Source organism: Gracilinanus agilis, chromosome 1, assembly GCF_016433145.1.
Source record: "Gracilinanus agilis isolate LMUSP501 chromosome 1, AgileGrace, whole genome shotgun sequence".
NCBI classification, from domain to species: domain Eukaryota; kingdom Metazoa; phylum Chordata; class Mammalia; order Didelphimorphia; family Didelphidae; genus Gracilinanus; species Gracilinanus agilis.
In genome coordinates this window covers 619511088-619531999 of record NC_058130.1, presented here as the reverse complement: position 1 = coordinate 619531999, position 20912 = coordinate 619511088, and positions in this window count along the sequence as shown.

Genomic DNA, 20912 nt, shown 5'->3' with positions numbered 1-20912 from the left:
TCACCACTGAGCTTAAGAGAAGCCAGCAGAATGATTGAATACTGACTTAGAGAAATGAGGAAATTCTCCATTCTCCATTTTATATTTTTTCCCGAAGCAGTGGGTAATAAGACTAATTACTAAGGTTTGCTTTGATATTTAAAAGTTTGCTTACTAGAGATTTACTTTTTTACTTTTTTCTTTAAAATAATGGATCAATAAAGATAAGATCCTTGTTTTCCTACACAAAGTGTAAGAGACTTGGAGGAAAATCTGGATATTTGAACTAAATTCAACTGGTTTAGCAAGGGGGGCTTGAAACATTTTGTGAATCTTATTTGAAATTTGTATTTTTAATGGTCATGACTTTTTAAAAGTTTCTCACTAGAGACTTCACTTAGCCTAGTTTAATCATATTATCTCTAAGCAAATTGGTCCAATTGCATTACATACCTCATAAGGTTGCTGGGAGGGAAAAATAAATCTGCTCTTCTCAGCTGATAGTGCTTGCCCATCCAAAATTACTTTTTATCTGTTTTGAATGAATCTGAAAAACATTCATATATGTACATTTTCTCCCCGACTTTAGAATGTACTGAAGTCCAGGGGCTTTACTTTGTTTTCCTCTATCCATTAGAGAGGGAAGGAAAGGGGAGCAGAGTCCTGAGCCTACCACAATGATCTCTCAACATATAAACTATTCTTATTTTGGTTCTCATTTCTTTACAACCCACAAAACTGAGGGCAGTCAATGTAGCTGAAAATTGGCGGGGGGGGGGGGGGACTCCTGGTGGCAAAAGAAAATGTAAAAGGCCAATAGAAACCCCAAAATGAAGCCAGATGTTATTCCAGCCCACCTAACATCTACTATGATCTGAGTCATCCCCTTTGAAAAAGATCAAGAAGACTCAATCTTTGCATTCCTTGCACTGTATCCACCTGGGCAACTTTAGAAGGAGGGACCTGTTAACAGGAAGTCTAATGTTCTCTAGCCTTCCTCTGGCCCAGGCCCCAGCTCCTAGACTCAGAATTCACCCATTGCCGGGATGGTTCACAACAGTGAGTCACTGTAAAATACCTTTTGAAAGAAATTTGCTTACCCTCCTGAGGTGAACTACCTTCTCCAAGGTGCCAAATTGGCAATCATTATTCCCATCAGCAATGCCTTCCCTACCCCACAACCCCACAATTTAGTCCCCACATAAGGGAACTCAAGGAACTAGTTATTCAAAATATGTCCACACTTCCAATTTTTGGTCAAGTTGTTTCTAGTTCCCAACTTTGCTTCACACCCTTCGGCAGCAAATTCAACCCTTAAGTATGAATTTTTTTTTCAGTTGTATACTTGTAGACTGGACCCAGCTGAAGACTACTGACATTTGACCCTGTAGGATTCTCCATTATTCAACTTCGGTGGTGAGAGTTTTTCCCCTTCCTTTTAAAAAAGTCCTACAAGGAACAGATGTATAGTAATAAACTTATCTTCTAATTCCTAACGATTAAACACTGTGTCCTTTTTTTTTTTTTTTTTTTTTTTTAACATTTAAATGTACAAGATTTTCCATTAGGGCATTCTGTTGACTCTGATAACAATTTCACAATCATTAAGTTTATTTCCACGACTATTTGTTAAAAGCTAATAGGAAAAATAATAGAATCTAATTGGAAAGCAAAGCAAACACAGCAGAGCCCTGAATGTTTCAGTTAATAAGCAATAGAGTGTGTATTGATTTCATTTTATAAACAACATTAATCCTCAATAACAATTAGTGTGCAGACAAGGTGCTTGTTTAAGTTACCTGATAAGACAGGTTCATACATTTGGAGTATTAATCTGAAAAGGATATTAGCATTCAGGAAACCATTGATCTGTTCAGTAAGAGAGCTGCCAATGAAAACACCAACCAATTCTCTGCAATTAAACCACTTTTCATTTTCTCCGGAGAACCTATGGAGTACAAATTTCTTTTATTGGAGAAGAGGGGGAATCTCAGCCAGAAGAAAAAGAATCCTACTTAGAGCACCTTGGTTTTAGAAATTAAGATTTAGCCTTTCACATTAGACTGGCATTCTGGAGTATGTATCTAGCTTTATAAGAAAGCGGGGGAGACAGACAGACAGACAGATAGACAGAGACACAGAGACAGAGAGAGGGAGAGAGAGAGGGAGGGAGAGAAAGATGGAAAGATGGAGACAGACAGACAGATAGACAGACAGGCAAACAGAGGGACGCCCTTTCTAGGAACATTTTTGTTAAAAGCACACAAATATAGCAGAAAGCAGAACCCGAAACCAATCCATGGCAGTGTGAAGGTAAATGATAGTGAGCTTCTGAAACTATCTGCTGACTTGAATGGTCAATAGTGGGTCAATAGCTGGTGGTGGTTGGTGGGTCTTTTTTGTACTTTTTTGTACTTTTTTGGTGCTTTGTATCAAAATGACATTATTATGTTTGTGTCAATGAACAGTATGTCCAACTGTGGTTGATCAGACCAATAGGAACTTGGAAAACTCTACCCCAGGTCGGGCAGAAATAGCCAATATGAAATGTTCAATTACCGATATCAGAAGTTAGAAAACATCCTTCGTTTTGTCTTTTTGGTAAAAGTATATATCTGTCCAGTGACTTTTGTCTCACCCTTTCCCCTGAGTGTATGGAATGATCTTGAAAGTCAAAATGTTTCCATCAAAGTGGAGCAACAGGAGCCAAAGAGAAAATGAAACAAATGCAGTGAGTTGTGTTTAAATTTCTTCTGGAATCTTCATTGTTCTCATGTCTCATTTTCTTTTAAGACCCAGCATTGTCTCTTTCTGTATTTGACCCTGGAGATCATAGCTAATTTCCACAGTTGGTGATAAATGAAAATAAGGCTACAGATAGTTAGCCATTGTTGCTGGTACATACGAATTTTCATTCAGGCATCATTAAATTTAAAAATGAAACAAACTCACTTGGCAGACATATGAGCAAATCTGAAAGATATCGTAGCAAGTCTAGCAAATAGTTAAGCAAAGAAAATAGGTTAGGCAGGGGGAAAAACAGAAAACAAATCCCATAGCAACCAGATAGGCACCCAGTCTTTTCATGAGTTTTCCCAAGGCAAAGAAATAAAAAATTAATTGAGTTGTGCAATAGTGACATAGTGTAAGTGGAGGAATAAAAAAAGTTGTGTTTTTTTGTTTTTTTTTAAAGGTTAACTGCTTTTATCCTAGATCCCCAGCTTACTTTGGTCATCTTCCCAGAGTACTCAACTGACATTGATTTCAAGGCTGGCGAATATTTGCAGAAGGTATTTTGGTAGATTGTACCATTTGGTATTTGCTAAATCAATTTGTGATCACTTAATGACTCGGTATCATAAAGTGAAATGATCTGTGAAAACTTTAAATTTGAAAGATATCTTTTTTAAAATCTCAGATTGTTTGTATCATCTGTGGCGCCAGGCTGCAGCTAAAGGGCTGAACTGGAGCTATAAATCAGGTAGTATTTATGCATACAGGTAACTTGCCCTTTTGTTTTCTTTTCCAAAATGAGTCAAAAGAGCCAAATGGTGGGGAGTTGCATGTACGGGAATTCTTTGATTTTTGTCTCTGTTCCGCAGGGTATATTTTAAAATACATTTAAATCCACTAAAGTTAATGGAAAATTGTGAGTAATCAGTACTGCGTAATAGTATATGTTAAATCTACAAAACATTGTGCCCCACATCACTATTATGCTATCAAATATCAATATCCCCCACCTAATTACTTTAGGAAGTCCCCACTCTCTCTAGAGATGGCACCAGTTCCAAAATAAGAATCTTGGCTAATTTTCAATTTAGCAAGCATTTGTTAAACATATGCTATATTTGTTTGTTCTTAAATCCTTACCTTCTGTCTTAGTATCAATTTTAAGACAGAAGAGCAGTAAGGTCTAGGCAATTGGGGTTAAGTGACTTGCCCAGGGTCACATAGTTGGGAAATGTCCGAGACTGGATTTGAACCCATGTCCTATTGACTCCAGACCTGGAGCTCCATCCATATACCCCTAAGCATATGTTGTATGTAAGGCACTGTGTTAGGCACTGGGGATACAAAAAAAGTATCCATGCACACTCAATATTCTCCCCTTGGTAAGCTTGAATCATTCCTTCATGTTCAAGAAAATGTTAGCTCTACCCATTGGCTGTCATAGAAGAGAGAAAATTCTAACATTACATACAGCCTTCTTCTGGATTTGGACCTGAGTTCAAATTCTATCTCTACCACTTACAATCTTTGTGATTTGGGGTCTCTGTTTATTTTTTCCCCTTCATTTGCAAAAGACTTTATACATATCTCACTTAGTTTTTACAACAACCTTGAGAAGTAGATGCTGTTATCATCCCCATTTTACAGCTCAGGAAGCTGAGGCTGAGATAGTTAAGTGAGGCCAAGAGTCGAGTCACACACTTAATTAGTTTCTGAAGAAGGATTTGAGCTCATGTATTCTTGACACCAGTGTTCTCTCTGGTAAGCAAACAAACTTCTTTTAGCAATTCTAGTTTCCTCATCTGTAAAATTAGGGGTGGGAGTTGATTAGCTGACTTCTGAAATCCCTTGTTGTACAGCCATTTTAGTCATATCTGTCTCTTTGTGACCTCATTTGGAAATTTCTTGGCAAAATACTGGCATGATTTGCCATTTCTTCCTCCATCACATTTTACTGATGAGGAAACTGAGACAAAGAGGGAGAAGTGACTTGCCCAGGATCACACAGCTAGCAAGTACCTGAGGCCAGTTTTGATATCAGGAAGAGGATTTTTCCTGACTACTGGCATGGCACTCTATCCACCTAGCCACCTACTAGCTAAGGTCCCTAGGCAAACTCTAAATCTGTAAAGACTTCTCTAGGGGGCAGCTGGGTAGCTCAGTGGATTGAGAGTCAGGCCTAGAGACAGGAGGTCCTGGGTTCAAATCTGGCCTCAGACACTTCCCTGATGTGTGACCCTGGGTAAGTCACCTGACCCCCATTGCCCACCCTTATTACTCTTCCACCTAGGAACCAATACACAAAAGTTAAGGGTTTAAAAAAATAAATAAATTTAAGAAATTTTAAAAAGACTTCTCTGTATTGTAGTATACAGAATTGGGGGATATAGTTTTTTCTAGCTTTGGCTGAGTTCCAAAAAGCTGTTAGAGGTTTTAGAATCTTGAGGAGAGGCAGTTGACTGAATCTTCCGTGGAGGGAGGAAGTCATTGAGAGAGCTCTTAGATTATCTAGCTTCAATATTGAAATTTAGCCTAGCATTGATATATTTACTTAAGAAATTATTATTTTAGATAGACCCTTTATATCTTCCTTTCCTAATACCACCCTGCCTTCCCCCCCTTACCTTAGTGGCTGTGGAGTTTATAAGGAGAGAAATTAGAGACGAGTTAAATCTGTGAAGAGTTATCTAACTGGCAGCATTATCTATAATTTAATTAAATCATCATTTATTCCCTTTAGATAGCATTTTGTAAAACTGAGTGAGGCAGGTCCTTATTCAGATTCATCTTCACTTCCCTTCCCCACCTGAGGTTCCTGAGATAACTGACAGGGCTTTCCTTTAACCCACCTTCCTAACAAACATCCTTCAAACAAATAAATCCTTTTGTGTTTCAATAATCCTATTTAGTGTAATTTGTCTGTTAGTTATCAAGAGGGGAGAAGAGGGAAAGAGACAACATACTCTGGGCTCAGAGGGAAGCTGGGCATCCATCTTGAAGGAAGGTGTTACTTCAAAATAGGTCCCTTCCTGTGAAATTAACTAAAGCCTGTTTGTTAATTTCAGTCTAGTCTATTACCCTCAGCTTGTGTTTGAGTCTAAGTCCCTGTCTGTAAGCCTGCAGTGTTAGTCTATTTAGGTTAACTTCTCTTCTCCCAAAAGATCTCTGTTTCCCTTTTGTGTTATACTCCTGACTTCAGTCCTATCATACCCTGAATCTCCTTTAATCCCAGCCTACCTGAAGTCTAATTTATCCACTCACCAAGTCTCCAACATCCTTCTTTCAATTCCCTTATCCCAAATACCTTTCCTCAAATTACCATCATAACAGTATATACCAGTGATTCCCAGAGTAGGCACTACCACCCTCTGGTGGGTGCTTCAGGGATCCAGGAAGGTGGTGATGGCCACAGGTGCATTAATCTTTCCTATTAATTGCTATTAAAATTTTTAAAAAATTAATTTCCAGGGGGCTAAGAAATATTTTTTCTGGAAAGGGGGCAGTAAGCCAAAAAAGTTTGGGAACCACTGGTCTACACTATCAATTATAGGCCTTCTTATTTGCCATTCACCAACACTGGGATGAATTAAAAAAAAAAAAAAAAAAACTTTGTCATTGGTTCTGGTCCTGGTTCTACCTCTAACCTGTCATCTCTAGCCACTGTTCCCACATATGTTAATGGTAAGGAACTCTAAGGTTCTAATACTCTAGTTTTCTTCCCCCCATTTTTGGAGTTTGGCCAGTGTATGAGCAGAGCAAGCAGTAGTTTATGCAAAATACATAGAGGATGACAAGGGAGTAAAAAAATTCCAAGAAGAAGAAAGCCAAATAGCCACAGGTGGTTGTCTGAATTGGAACAGGCATGGATAGATTTGTGGTTTCTGGCTCAGATCCCTCCCAGCCTTAGTTAGAAATCTCCTGAGGCTGCCATTTCAGGGAGCTTCCCACCTCACCCCCACACTCTTTCTAGCTCAAATAACTGGGGAATCTGTGTCCATTCAATTCACGTGTGTGTCTATGTATATGTGAGTTTGTGTGTTTGTGGGGGGGAGGGTTGGTGTAGTAGGGTAATGAGGGGTCCTCTGATCCCTTGAGTCTCCTTAATCCACCTGGAGAAATTACAGAATGAAAGAGCCTGTGGTCACAGAGACACTGGGCTCCAAAGATGTACCCTTTTTCTAATTAGAGTAATCACATTTATGACTAGTAAAGAGTGTACTCATTTTGAAAGCCATTTTTTTAAAGCACCTAGTGGGCGCCCAGCATTAACTGAAGTACTACAAGCAATATTAGGAACATAAGATAAAAGCAATGTCTTTCAAAGAGTTTGTGGCCCAGTTAAGGAGACAATATATATTCAAATAAACAAATCTTTATTGAGTTCATTCTCTAAATAAGGCAATGTGCTAAGAAATAGATTAAACAGTCCTTTTCCTCTGTTGGCTTACAGCATAACAGACATGAACACACTGAACAAGGAAGAGAAGAGCATGAGACTGAGAAAGTGCCTTGTCCATATAGGTACCTAATTTTATTTTATTTATTAATGAATGAATAAATAGAGTGCCTTATGCATGGTCCAGATAATCCGTGCTGTAGGAGGCTTTAGAAAAGAGAGGGGAAATGATTAGGAGAACTTTATGGAGGAGTGAAAACCTGAAATGGACCCTGATGGATGGATATAAGAGGCTATTTAGCCTCTGTATGATCATACAGAAATCACTTAAACCCATGAGGAATCAAGTTTCCTCACTTGTAAAAACAGAAGGCTGCACTACATGACCTTTTAGGTCTCTTCATCAACTTATTTGTAATTTATAGTTTAAGAGTGTTGTGAGGCAGTATTCACTGGAGAGGATAGAGAACTAAGTCTGGAGTCAAGAGGTCCTGGGTTCAAATTTGATCTCAGATACTGTTATGTTAATAAACAACAGATATTTTGGAGAAGCAGATAATTATGCCAGGGCCAGTAACCTTCAAGTCAATCCTTATCAATATCAATATAACAATACTTCCTAGCTATGTGACCCTGGACAATTCACTTAACCCCAATAACTCTTCTATCTTAACAATTGTTACTGAGACAGAAAGCAAGAGAGAAGGGGAGAGACAGAGACAGAGACAGAAAGACAGAGAGACAAAAAGAGACCGAGAGACAGAGAGAGAGAAACAGAGAGAGATTATCAAGGAGGACTGAGAAATTATGTTTCTTGACCATAATCACACAACTAGTTTGCATTAGAGCAAAGATCTGAACTCAGGTCTCCCTTCATGGTTAGCCCGATATCTATCATTATGCTTTCCAGCAGACCAACAGAGGGCCATCTGAAGTTAAGGAGGAATTGGAGTAAAATTTTTAAAATAGGTGTCCCATGTGCATAGTAGGCAATAATAAATATTAATTGATTAAATTTAAAGGATTAGCAACTGACTTGATTAGCATAAAGGGCTTCTCCAGGGAACTAACTGGAAATCATTTTGGATGGCCATCATGCACAGACATGTAAAGAGAATGGGCAGGGTGTGCCTGGGTATGCCAGCATCAGCAGCTTACACTTTCCGTGCTGACGTTTGATTTGTTTTGCGTGACAGTTTTACTATTACAAGGGAGAATTCTACTAGGGGCATGAGAGTAATTGGGAAGTGAATTTAGCTTTTGAAAAGAAAGGAGGAAAGAAAATAAGTTTGGATGGGGAAGGGAGCATGGTGTCATGGAAGGGCAAATGTAGGCTCTGTATGATATTGTGGAAATCACTTAAACTCTCTAGGAATCAGGTTTCTTCTTATTTGTAATTTATAGTTTTAGAGTGTTGTGAGGCAGTTAGGTACCACAGCAGATAGAAAGTCAAACCCAGAGTTGAGAGGACCAGGGTTCAAATCTAGCCTTCAATACTTCCTAACTGAGTGACCCTGGGCAAGTCACTTAACCCTGGCCTTTGTAACTCTTCTTATAACAAGTCATGCTCCCATTGGAGCAGGGTTTCTCTTTGTGTCATTAACACTATTTAGTTATTTATAACAATCCCAGCATTCAAGAGCAATGCTGGCAGCTTTTATAAGTCTAAGAAAAGTCTTAAAGTTCCTAGATATGTTAATATGAAAAATACTTATTAAATAATGGGATTCACTGTCATATATGATTTTCAACTTACAGGAGAGATCTTAGAACAAGTCACGGAAAACAAAATCCTACTATAATTTCTCTCAAAATGTGCTGATTTCATTAAATTATTCATCTATTTTTCTATTCTAATTGGTACAGTATTTGGTATCCCTCTTCATAGAACTGGATTTGGGAAAGTGATTATCAGTACCGATGTCTATGTCTGTGAATCTATGCTAAATTTGTCTTCTTTAAATAAAAATCAAACCAGTTTTTAAAGTATCCCTGGAAGTGACACCAAACCCCTCATGACTAACCCTTATGCCTACAGAGCAGAGGGCAACTAGGAAATGTAGTAGATAAGAGTTCAAATCTAACCTCCAACACTATCTGTGCCACCCTGGACAAGTCACTTAACCCTGTTTGTCTCAGTTTCCTCATCTGTAAAATGAGTTGGAGAAAGAAATGGCAAACCACTCCAGGATCTTTGCCAAGAGAACTCTAAAAGAATCTGCCACGACTGGGGCAGCTGGGCAGCTCAGTGGATTGAGAGCCAGGCCTAGAGACGGGAGGTCCTAGGTTCAAATCCAGCCTCAGACACTTCCCAGCCGTGTGACCCTGGGCAAGTCACTTGACCCCCATTGCCCACCCTTACCACTCTTCCACCTATGAGCCAATACACAGAAGTTAAGGGTTTAAAAAAAAAAAAAGGAATCTGCCATGACTGAAAAACTAATGAACAACAAAATGAGATAGAACTCCAAATGTCTTCTGGTGTCACGGAGGTAACCCTGAGTTCTTGAAGACTGAAAAACAGAGAACAATCTGTGGCTCTCCAAGGCTGAAGGTACAGACTCAGTGAGGAAATTCTGTGATTGCCTCTGGAGAGTAGCCAGGTTATTTAAATCATTGAAGTATTGAAGAAGAGTGTAGGCCATCCAGACCTCAAGCATATTCTCTAAAAATGGGGAATGGCTTTTCAGCTCCTTTCCCCAGTCACTAACATTAGCTCTCACCTTGTGGATGACTGAGCAAAGGCTTTTGTTTCACACACCTAGGGTTCCCCACCCTTCTTAATCTGATTTGCACTGTGAAAGACAGCTCCAATTTTCTCACTTTTTCCTTGCTCTGAGAGCTTATCTCTTAGACAGTCTTAAGAGCCCTGCAGGCTATTTTAGGAAAGCTACTGCTTAGGTTTCTTGTGAGAAAAAGTAGCAGCATCAATCAAACAAATATTTATTAAGCACCTACTATGTGCCAGACACTGTGTTAGGTGCAATCCCAAATATAGTAACAAGCTTAAGGTTTATATGCCACTCTGGCTGTGAAACAAAAATTCCCAGGAAGAATAGAATTTGGGCCATACACTGTGACATTACCTAAGTGAAACATACTCATCAGACTTTAAGAAGCCTTGGATGCATGGGAAAGTGTTGATGGATGTTTGTTTAAATGTAAGCAGACATTTGAATGGCACTTGATCACATTCTCATGCAGAAATCTCCCTGTTGTCTGCAGGATGTGCCAGTTTGGTTTTGGTAGAGATGGAATACCATTCAAGTAGCTCATGCAAAATTGGGAGGGGCGGTGTCCTAAGAAACTGACCTGGAAGTCAACAGGAATGAAGAATATAGGTGCCCAGAGGTTCTTTAAATTTAACAAAAGAATTGGCAAATTATGTCAGTCAGCTTGACTGACTGCTCCCAAAACTATTATCTTTCTATTCCAACTCCCACTTGGACAAACAAAAGATCACATTTATACAGTGCTTTAAGGTTTGCAAAACACTTTAAAAATGATATCTCACTGGATCCTCACAATTATCCTTTGAGCTAGGTGCTATTATTGTCTCTGCCTTACAAATGAGGAAACTAAGACTCTTATAAGAGACTAAATGGCTTGCCCAGGGTGTCCAGGATGAGATCTGAAGTTGGGTCTTCCTGTCTTCAAGTTCAATAAATTACTGATTGTGTTACCCAGCAGACTAGATTCCCAAAGGACAGCTATATCTCTCTTCAGAGTTTTGGACTGTAGTTCTTACGGGTTGGGGGTGGTTTTCCCTAATACTATTGTACATGAGCCACTGGCACGATTCCTCCAATAGCTAGTTATTCATCCAAGGATAGCCTTATAGGCAGCTGGAGGAGGAATATGGTAATATAGTCCTATATTTTGATTGTTCCACATCAACAAACAACCCAGTTGAACATTCTCTGCTATGGACTAGTGTCCTATACAAGGTATTGGAGGTACGAAAAGTGAAAATTAGCTTAAGATGGAGCTTACCTTGGGAGAGAGGAAGAAAGGGTATGACATGTGCCAAAATTACTACAAGTCAGAATATGCTAAACATGCAGAACTTGGACTTGATTAGACCAGGGAACCCTAAGGGAGGCAATCACTTGATGTAGAGAGGACACAAGGAAGTTTACCTAGAGGAAGGGATACAGAATTGGGATTTTTTTTTTTAATCCTTGCCTTCTGTCTTGGAATCAATAAAAAGTATTTTCTCCAAGGCAAAAGAGCAGTAAAGCCTAGGCAACTGGGGATACTTGTGACTTGCCCAGGGTCACACAGCTAGGAAGTGTCCTGTCTCCAAGCCTGGCTCTCTATCCACTGAGCTGCCCCACGAACAAGATATTTAAAGAAAAGAAAGATTGAATGGAAACAGACATGGCAGGAGTCTCTTGCAGGCACTTTGGGCAGTATGTGCCCAGGAATGAAAGCAGAAGGTGGGATGAGATTGGAGAGCATGTCATTGATTAGAAAGTAAAGTATGGGAAGGGGGCCAGCATGAAAGAAGGCTGGAAAAGTGGGCTGGAGTCAGAGTGTAGAGAATTGGCTAGAAATAGAAATCAGAACTTACCATAGACATTAATCTGGTTGTGATTATTTGCATTACATGATGATTCATCACTTTATAAAGGGATTTCTACATGGCAAGTTTTTTGCTTTTTTTAACCCTTACCTTCTGCCTTACAATGGATACTAAGTATTGGCTCCAAGGCAGAAGAGTGGTAAGGGCTAGGTAACTGGGGCCAAGTGACTTTCCTAGGGTCACAGAGCTAGGAAGTATAAGGCAAGTTTTAAACAGATTTATACTTAAAGTCTAATCCAGTTTATAAAAAATTTAATTTATTTATATTTTTCTTTATATTGTATATAAATCAGGAAACACCCATGTAAGCAAAAATTTTTCATCCCATTTCAAAATATTTCATAAGTATGCAGTTAATCTCAAATAAGTGATTGAAAATGCCCCTCCATTTTAAATATGGAGAACTGTTACATGAAGGGATCACATAATCAGAGCGGGAAATCCAAGCTTTTTGATATTTTTGCCCAAGAGATTGTAAGAATTACTTTTTTAAATATATCCTCTCCTTCTCCTTTTCCCGTCCTGTTTAGAAGTGGTGATTATAATATAGCAAGCAACCAGCACCAAGGGCTGAATACAGCTACAACACCATTTCCTAGTGGAAGCTCTTTGACTGGCATTTGCCTTCTACAAGGTAATAGGTAGTGAGTTTATTCATGTCAGGCTCCAATCTGTGGGTGGGAACAGGATGACTCAGAGAACTGCAGTACCCACCCAGCTCTCACTTAGAGGAAGGAATGTGAGATTAGAATCCCTTGGATTAAAATTGGAAAAATCCTTTGAGGATAGATTTTCAAATGTACTTTTCCTTCTTTCACACACCAGCACTTACCAATGACCAAATACTATCTGCCTTCAAGGAAGTATCACTCAAGAAGTACAATCACAGCATGACCAAGCTACATTAGGTCTTCTCAGCTGGGAATATCCCAAAGGTCGATGGCAGGAACTAACTTGGGAGTGCTCAGAAATAATGATAGCTTTCTTTTGAATTTCTACAGCACCTTGAAGTTTACAAAGGGCTTCCCTTATGACAGCCCTATGAGGTAGGTAGCATAAATATTATCATTCTCACTTTATATTTGAGAAAATTGAGGAGCCCAGAAGTTAAGTGACATGCCCAGAGTCATAAGTGGTAAGTAACTGAGATGGGCTTAAAAACAAAATTTTCTTGCATCAAATTCCGGGCTCTTTCCACTAGGCCAGGATGACTCCTTAAATGAAAAAGAAAAACCCAAAAGGTTGAGCCCACTGTCTAGCTATGGGGGCTGTGGTTGTTTTCACACTCTGTAAAGAGCTAAGGTAACTTAGCTATAAAAGGGATCTCTCGTAGCAACACCTTCCTCAGAAGTCTGTGCTGAAAATCACTTGGTCGTTGCCAATAAAGCAGTTTGTAAGAAATGAATGTTGCTAACACCCTTAAAAGGGACCATTATTATGGCACACAGGGCACAGGATTTCCTGCTAACAAATCAGTCACTATCCTGTGAGTATGAATTTGGTATTTTGAGAGGCATGTCTGTTTGATAAATGGGAGTTTAACATAGTGAGGGACTCATGTTCAAAACATTTTACATATATGTATATAATTTGTACTCAGGATAGAACTTTCAGGGAATGTTAGAGTGGGAAGATCTCTTAGACATCCCTCACCTCGACATTTTACATGGCTGGCCAATGAGCTCAGTCCTATGAACAAACACACAATAGTTTAGCATGCTAAACTGATACAATTCCTCATATGGAAGAGAGGAGGAAACACATTTCCTGAAGAACCATAATGCCAGTCAGAATCTCCAGGAGAGACTTCAAATCATATTTAGACTTCGTGTAAAAGTAGCCTCCTGTTTACCTCATGGTTGCCAATCTGAACCGAAGCATCCAAAAAGCTCTGGGTTGACTTCTCCCCTCCCTCTTACCTGGCCTTCTCTCTTGATGCGGCCTTTTATTTCCTTCATCTAATTTCTTCCAGGCTGACTATTGGTGAGAGACAAAGAAAATAACACAGGCCTTGTCCCTACCTGAGGCCAACATACAAACTGACCTCAGCATTTGTTCTTTCATCTTAGATCGAAGGATTGGAGGTTGTGTCAGTTTTGAAAGGTCAATCTCTGACCCCAAATAATTTCAGACAGAAGGAGAAGCACTGCCTACTTGAGCAGGATTTACTCCTTTATCAGAACTTCTGCCCAGTACTATATATTTGATTGGCTCATTCTCTCTTTGCCCTTTTACAGAATCTGATAGATGTATGAAAGAATAAAAGTATGTTTAGAATAGAGAAAACAAACTCACTCTTCCATTCTTTTTAGGTAGTAGTATCTCTATCTCATTCTTTAAAAGATAAAAAAGAAAGTGTTTATTTATTTAGTCCATCCTGGGAGCCAATTGCCTTTTTTTTTAAAACAAAACCCTTACCTTTCATTTTGGAATCAATACTATGTATTAGTTCCAAGGCAGAAGAGCAGGAAGGGTTAGGCAATGGGATTAAGTGACTTGCCCAGGGTCACACAGTTTGGAAATGTCTGAGGCCAGATTTGAACCTAGGACCTCCCTTCTCTAGCCTTGGCTCTCAATCCACTGAGGCACCCAGCTGCTCCCTGCCAATTAATTTTTTGCATTTAATTTAGCCTTCTTGTTGGCTGGCTTAGCTAAAGAACTTTTGGGAATTTTCCTAGTTTTATTGGACACCTTAGAGACCTTCGGTTTTTTTTTTTCTCTTTACTTTGGATTGATCCTTGACTGTGTCTGACTCCCTAGAGTTAGTTGTTGAGTAGAAGGCTTGATGCCCAAATCCAACTTGCCCTTGTTCTGAGCAGTTGTCTTAGGTTCATTGCTGACCTTTTCCTCAGTTTCCTTAGCCCCTCTATCTTTAGACTTAGCAGCTACACCCTTTAACTTGGATTCTCTCTAGTTCTTTTTGTTTTCCAGTCTTGGGAATGGGGGAGTGCTTTGTAGTTCCACAGTGCTTTGTAATTTGCCAAGAACCTGTTAAGAAGTAGTACAAAGATTAGTGTTATTTCTCTTAGCAATGATTCTGGAAAAGGGAGTGAGGCTGATGACTTTCTGTAACTCTGCCTCCCTTAAATCCAATTCATGCCCAAGTCATTGGTCATCTTCAAAAACAAAGGACATACAACAATTCCTCCAATGTGGAACCAAGCTCTGAGAGTCAGTAATCTCAGAAGACACTCAACTCTTTAACACTCTATCTTAGAACCCTCATTTTCCTTCAAAACCCAGCTTAAGTACCACTTTAGATGAGGACTTTTCTGATCTCCTGCTGCCAGTGACTCCTCTAAAATGTCTTCTTATTTATCATGTGTAGACATACATAAACTTACATGTATCTTGAATATGCTGCTGGCACTTATTGTTTTCTCCAATGGAATGTTAATTCCCTGAGGACAGAGACTTATTTTTTCTTTGTATCACCAGTACTTAACACTGCGCCTGGCACATGGTAAGTCCTTAATACATGCTTAAGGATTGAGTGACCAAATTAGAAGTTAGCTACATTAAACATATTTTCTTTTTTAACATAAGTTTATTTTTTGAATCATCAATCAAGCAGTAATTACACTAGATTTCTGATGGAAAATAACTCCTTAGCTAAACCAGTAAACTCTCTTTAAAATGAATGCAACATGGAATTCTTTTTCTTTAATGGTACTATATAGATTTCATTTTTTTTAACCTTTACCTTCTGTCTTAGAATCAATACTAAATACCAATTCCAAGGCAATAAGGAATAGGCAACTGGAGTTAAGTGTCTTGCCCAGTGTCACATAGCTAAGAAGTGTCTGAAGCCAGATTTCAACCCAGGACTTCCTGCCTTCAAGCCACTGGGCCACCTAGCTGCCCCTGGACAATTTCATTTTAATGAATATTGTTTTATAACTGAATCTCTATAAAAGGCGCTGGGGTGTTTTTCTTAATGTTCCAACAGATGGTCCCCAGTGATGAGGTTTTTTTTTTTTGTTCTCATTAATCTTATTATGTGAAGAATCTTTTCAAACAGATGCTTTTATCAGGTCCTAGTCTAGGAATCTATTTCCATGATGATGTGGCTTTTCTTAAGTTTATCACAGAAGCACAATGGCAGACCTTGAAGGTATCTGAGAGACCTTCTTGACCAACACTTTCATTTTGAAGATGAGGAAGCTGAGCCTTAGAGTAGGTGAAAGACTTACCCAAGATCAAAGGTAGAACTGGTCTTAGAGGAGGGCATTGATGTAAATCAGTGCATTGAGAGCAATATATAGTGGGAAGTCCTAGTTTCAAATCTAACCTCAGATACTTCCTAGCTGTGTGACCCTGGTCAAGTCACTTAATCCTCATTGCCTAACCTTTACTTTTCTTCCACCTTAGAACCAATACATAGCATAGATTCTAATATGGAAGGTAAGAGTTTAAAAAAACAAACTGGGGGGGGGGGAGAGCCCAAATGTCCTGATTGTCAGCACCATGTCTTTTCTACATTATTCTATAGAATCTAGACCATTAAAAAGACAATGACTAAATAATTTATTATATTTTTGCTCCTACATTTATTCTGTAGGTGACAGTAGTGGGAGTGAGTTCAAGAGCAATAAGCTAAGCAGCTGCTTAGGTTACATAGTATTTAGGATATTTCAAGTCCTAGAAATGACTGTAAGTGGAATGACACAGTAACTTCTTTGGATCTCAGAGTTGCTTTCTAGTGTTAATCTTGATTTTGAAGATTTTCTTTCTATTTCTAGAAAAGCAACTGAAGTTCTGTATACCAATTCGCAATATAATTAGAAAAGTATGGTGGGAGTCTACCAAGGTCTTTGAACCATCTTTCTCATATATTCCTTTTAATAACCAGTAGTCTGAGATTTTTGCAAGGCAATCTGTAATCAAAGTCTGACATCATAATTCAGTTATAAAAAGTTTCATTTCTTCAAATCAAAGGTTCAAAGTCTCCCAGTGTAGAGTACTATTCCTTTAATGTTATCTCTGTTTACCATAGACTCATTATTATGTTTTACACTTCAACTCATATTGGCAAAAATTTCATAGTAACTTATTAATTTGATAGGATCTGAGAACAGGCCAGAGGAAAAAGGAGGGGGGAAGAGCTCTGGTATGACAAGCCCCAGTGGAGAGTTCAGAATTTGAGCTGGTCCCTAAACGAAGGAAACCCTGGCTTCAGAAATACTTGTCTCCAACTCCATGGGGAAGTCAGTGGAAAAATACTTCCTTCTGTTGGAGACTCCTCTAGTAGGGTATACTTCAAATCCTTCTTTCTCCCTCTCTTTTTCAACCCAAGCAATAGAATCTGAAGATTTCAGAGTGGGAAGATACCCCACTGACCATCAAACCACCCACTATCCAGGAAAGAATCCCCACTCCAACATACCCAAGTAGTTATCCACCCTTTGTTAAAAGATCTTCAATGAGAACTAATTTCTTTCCCCAAGCAATCCATTCCACGTTTAGGAAATTCTAATTATTAAGAAGTATTTCTCCCTTTATTTAGTCTACATTTTCCTTTTTATGACTTCACCTAAATGATTTACATTAAGAAAAATCAAGAAGGGGGCAATTGGATAGCTCACCGGTTTGAGAGCCAGACCTAGAGATGGGAGATCCTAGGTTCAAATCTGGCCTCCAACTCTTCCTAGCTGTGTGATCCTGGGCAAGTCACTTAACCCCCATTGCCTAGCCCTTACCACTCTTCTGTCTTGGAATCAATTAATTCCAAGATGGAAGGTAGGGGAGAAAGAAAGGAAGGAAGAAGAAGGGGAAAGATAGTGATGTTCATGTTGGTCTCAGTATCTATGGATCTCGAAACTGTCCTCCCAAATAATTTATGGGGGCTAGTAGATTGTAAACATTTAAAAGAAAAGGATACTATCAGATTAGTGTGTTCTTTCAAAAAATATCTATGAACCAGTTTATAAACTCCATATGTTTGAAAATAATATGATTATAATGTCTCAATTCTCTAATTGGGCACATCTTTCCCAGATAACAAAGAGAGTTACTTCATGAGCTCATGGTCAATATGTTGAAAATAAAATATCTTTAATTCCATAAAGGTTGTCTTATCATTCACTATTCCATAATCATATATTATTATTACCACTATCACCAATAATAATAGCATTTATATAGCACTTTAAGGTTTATACATCATTTATATGTATATTGTCATTTAATTCTCATAAGACTCCAGAGAAGTAGGTGCTATATATATATCCATGCCCCTAACCCCTAAGATGTGGAAGGGAGCCCTCTTGAACTGGAAAATTTGTGTAAAGTATTTTCAGGCTTCCTTTTATAATAGAGAAGTCAAAATTTTTTTCTTTCTTTTTTTTTTTAACGGGGTATTTATAGTACCTTATTGTAAATCTTGGATTAAGTATGAACTTCTGAGTTTCCACATTTTTTGTGTCATATGCTGGCCTTCACAGGTAGCCTATTGCTTCTGCAAAACTCCCCCAAAATTCCCATTTAATTTCTTATGTCAACACAAAATGTTGAAAGGGCAATGCAGAAAATCATGATGTGGAGGGCTAATTATATATATACTATATGTTGTCATTCAATCATTTCTGTCATGCCCATCTATTCATGACCCCAATTTGGGGTTTTTCTTGGCAAAGATACTGGAATGGTTTGCAAACTGAGGCCAATAGGGTTAAGTGACTCACCCAAGGTCACACAACTAGTGTCTGAGATCAGCTTTGAAATCAGGAATATGAGTCTTCCTGACTTCAGGCCAGCCACTCTATCCTCTGTGCCATCTAAATGCCCCCATGTGTATATGTGTACATGCATGTTTATACCTATATCCATATCCACATAAATTTGTGTCTTTACACAAGACATATGCATATTATTGTACATCTTGCTATCTTTTCCAGCATATAGCACAGACCCCTTGCATAGGTGTTCAATACATGTCTGAGGTCAATGACCTTCTTGACTGTGAAAGTCAATCTGGTTAGATATGTTAAACAGTAAAGAGATGGGCAAAGTGAAGACTAGCAGGGGATGAAGAGTCAGATCACTGTATTCAGGAATCCATTTGATCTTACTGTAGGATATAGGTACACGATTCCTAACCAGAAATCATAGACTTTTCTAGAGACCTTGGAGATCATTGATTTCTTTCTCTGAGAAGGAAGCCCGACTTTAGGTCAAGAGAACTCCACTGGCATGGCCAAGCTGACACAGCAAGTGGGTGGAAAAGCAAATCCTCTGGCTCTCAGACTATTTGCTCTTTCCACTATCTCCTCCTCCTCCTCACAGTCACCTGTCATGTGGTCTGGAATGCTACCATTAGCATTTGTTTCTTTGGGTAGAGTTGTCAATTCCTGGAATCCAAATTTAAATGAAAAAAGCTCTGGAAATGTTTTAGGTTATCAGCATTAATTCCTTAGTGTGAACATATTCATTAGTTACTTTTCTGCTGGAAGCAATGGAAAAACAATGAGAGATAAGGCAAATAAATAGCCGGAGGAAAAAAGGGAGAAAAGATATCATCTTGGTCATGTAGACCTGAGTCATATTCTGAGGAGACAAAGCGGTAACATGACAGCACCAGACACTATATTGGAAGAGGGGAAACATATATTAAAAATGGGGATGGGAACTCACAAAAGCCAAATATAACATTTTTTCCCTGCCCTGGGATATGTCTGGGATTAAATCTCTGTAGAATTTCAGTTATTTGCCTGTTTTTGTATGAACTGTTAAGACTTGAGCCTCTTTGAAGACTTTCTTCCCATCTTCTAAACTTATTAATTCTGGGACTCAAGTTGGGAAGGGAGTAGCCCAAGAAAGAAATGCCATTTTTTTCCTGGCTCCCTAAAAATTCTGTGATTAGTGATAGATATTCTGGAAGTTTTGGAGAAAACAGTTAGAAAATGTTAATTATTAAAGAAATGTATATCTAGTCCTCCCAAAATGAAGGTGTTAACATGAGTGTTACATGGCATGATAGCACTGCAAGGCAACATCTAGTGCCATCTTCTCACATCACAGAGAAGGAGATTAGATACAGAATTTCTCAGAGTCTCACGAGTAGGAAATAATAGCTGTGATTCAAACTGCTGTTTGGACTCCGAATTCAGTGTTGTTATTGTTGTTGTCTTCCACTACATCACAGCACCTAATATACTCTTACAAAAAGGAAGTGGAGGAAACAGGTGAGGACTACCTCCCCTGTTCTCCATGACCATTTGCACTTTCCCCTTATGAACTAGACCTACATGAATCATTAACCCAGAACAAGTTAAGCAATTCATAATAGGTGAGTAACTGCTAAAAGTTATAAGGTTCAGCATAAGGTAGAAAGGAATTCCAAATATAACATGTTTTAGAACTATAGAACTCCCTGTGGCATTCTCTAAATAACCTTTGTTAAATGAATAGAACCTCTGGGTATTGATAAGACATGCCATTTGTATTGTGCTTTAAGGTTTGCAAAGCACTTTACAAAGATTATTTTACCCCAACACCGTGAGAGTCCGTGACCATTATCATTCCTATTTTATAGATGTTGAAAATGAGGCATCCAGTGGTTAAGTGATTTGCTCAGGGCCTTTTAGTTAGTAAGTGTTTTGAGGACAAATTTGAACTTGGGTCTTTCTGACTCCAGTTATGCGGCACAAAAGATAGAACACTGGGCCTGGAGTCAGGAAGACTTGAGTTCAAATATGGCCTCAGACACTCACTAGCTATGTGACCTTGGTTAAGTGACTTTACCCTGTTTGCCTGAGTTTCCTCATCAGTAAAATGAGCTGAAAAAGGAAAGGCCAAACTATTTTAGTATTTGCCAAGAAAACTCAAAATGGAGCCACAAAGAGTCAGACATGACATAAATGACTGAACAACAACTTTTTGACTCCAAGTCCAGAGCTCTATTCACTGTGCCACCTAGTTATCTTTTCAAGTTGTGTCTTTTAGATTGACCTCCAGAGTCCCCTTTGGGATAGGAGCTACTGAGATCTTCAGGAGTTGCTTGGGCAAGCTGATCCAGATTCTACATTCTCTATTAAGGAAATATTTTAAAGAATTGTCCTTTAACTACTTCCACTACCATTATTTTGAAGTCTCATTTATCTCAGTTTATTGCTAACTAGGATTCCAAGGAAATTTTTTCCATTTTTGATTTTAAGTGCCTTGTTACTCTCTCTTTCTTTCTCTCTCTCTCTCTCTCTCTCTCTCTCTCTCTCTCTCTCT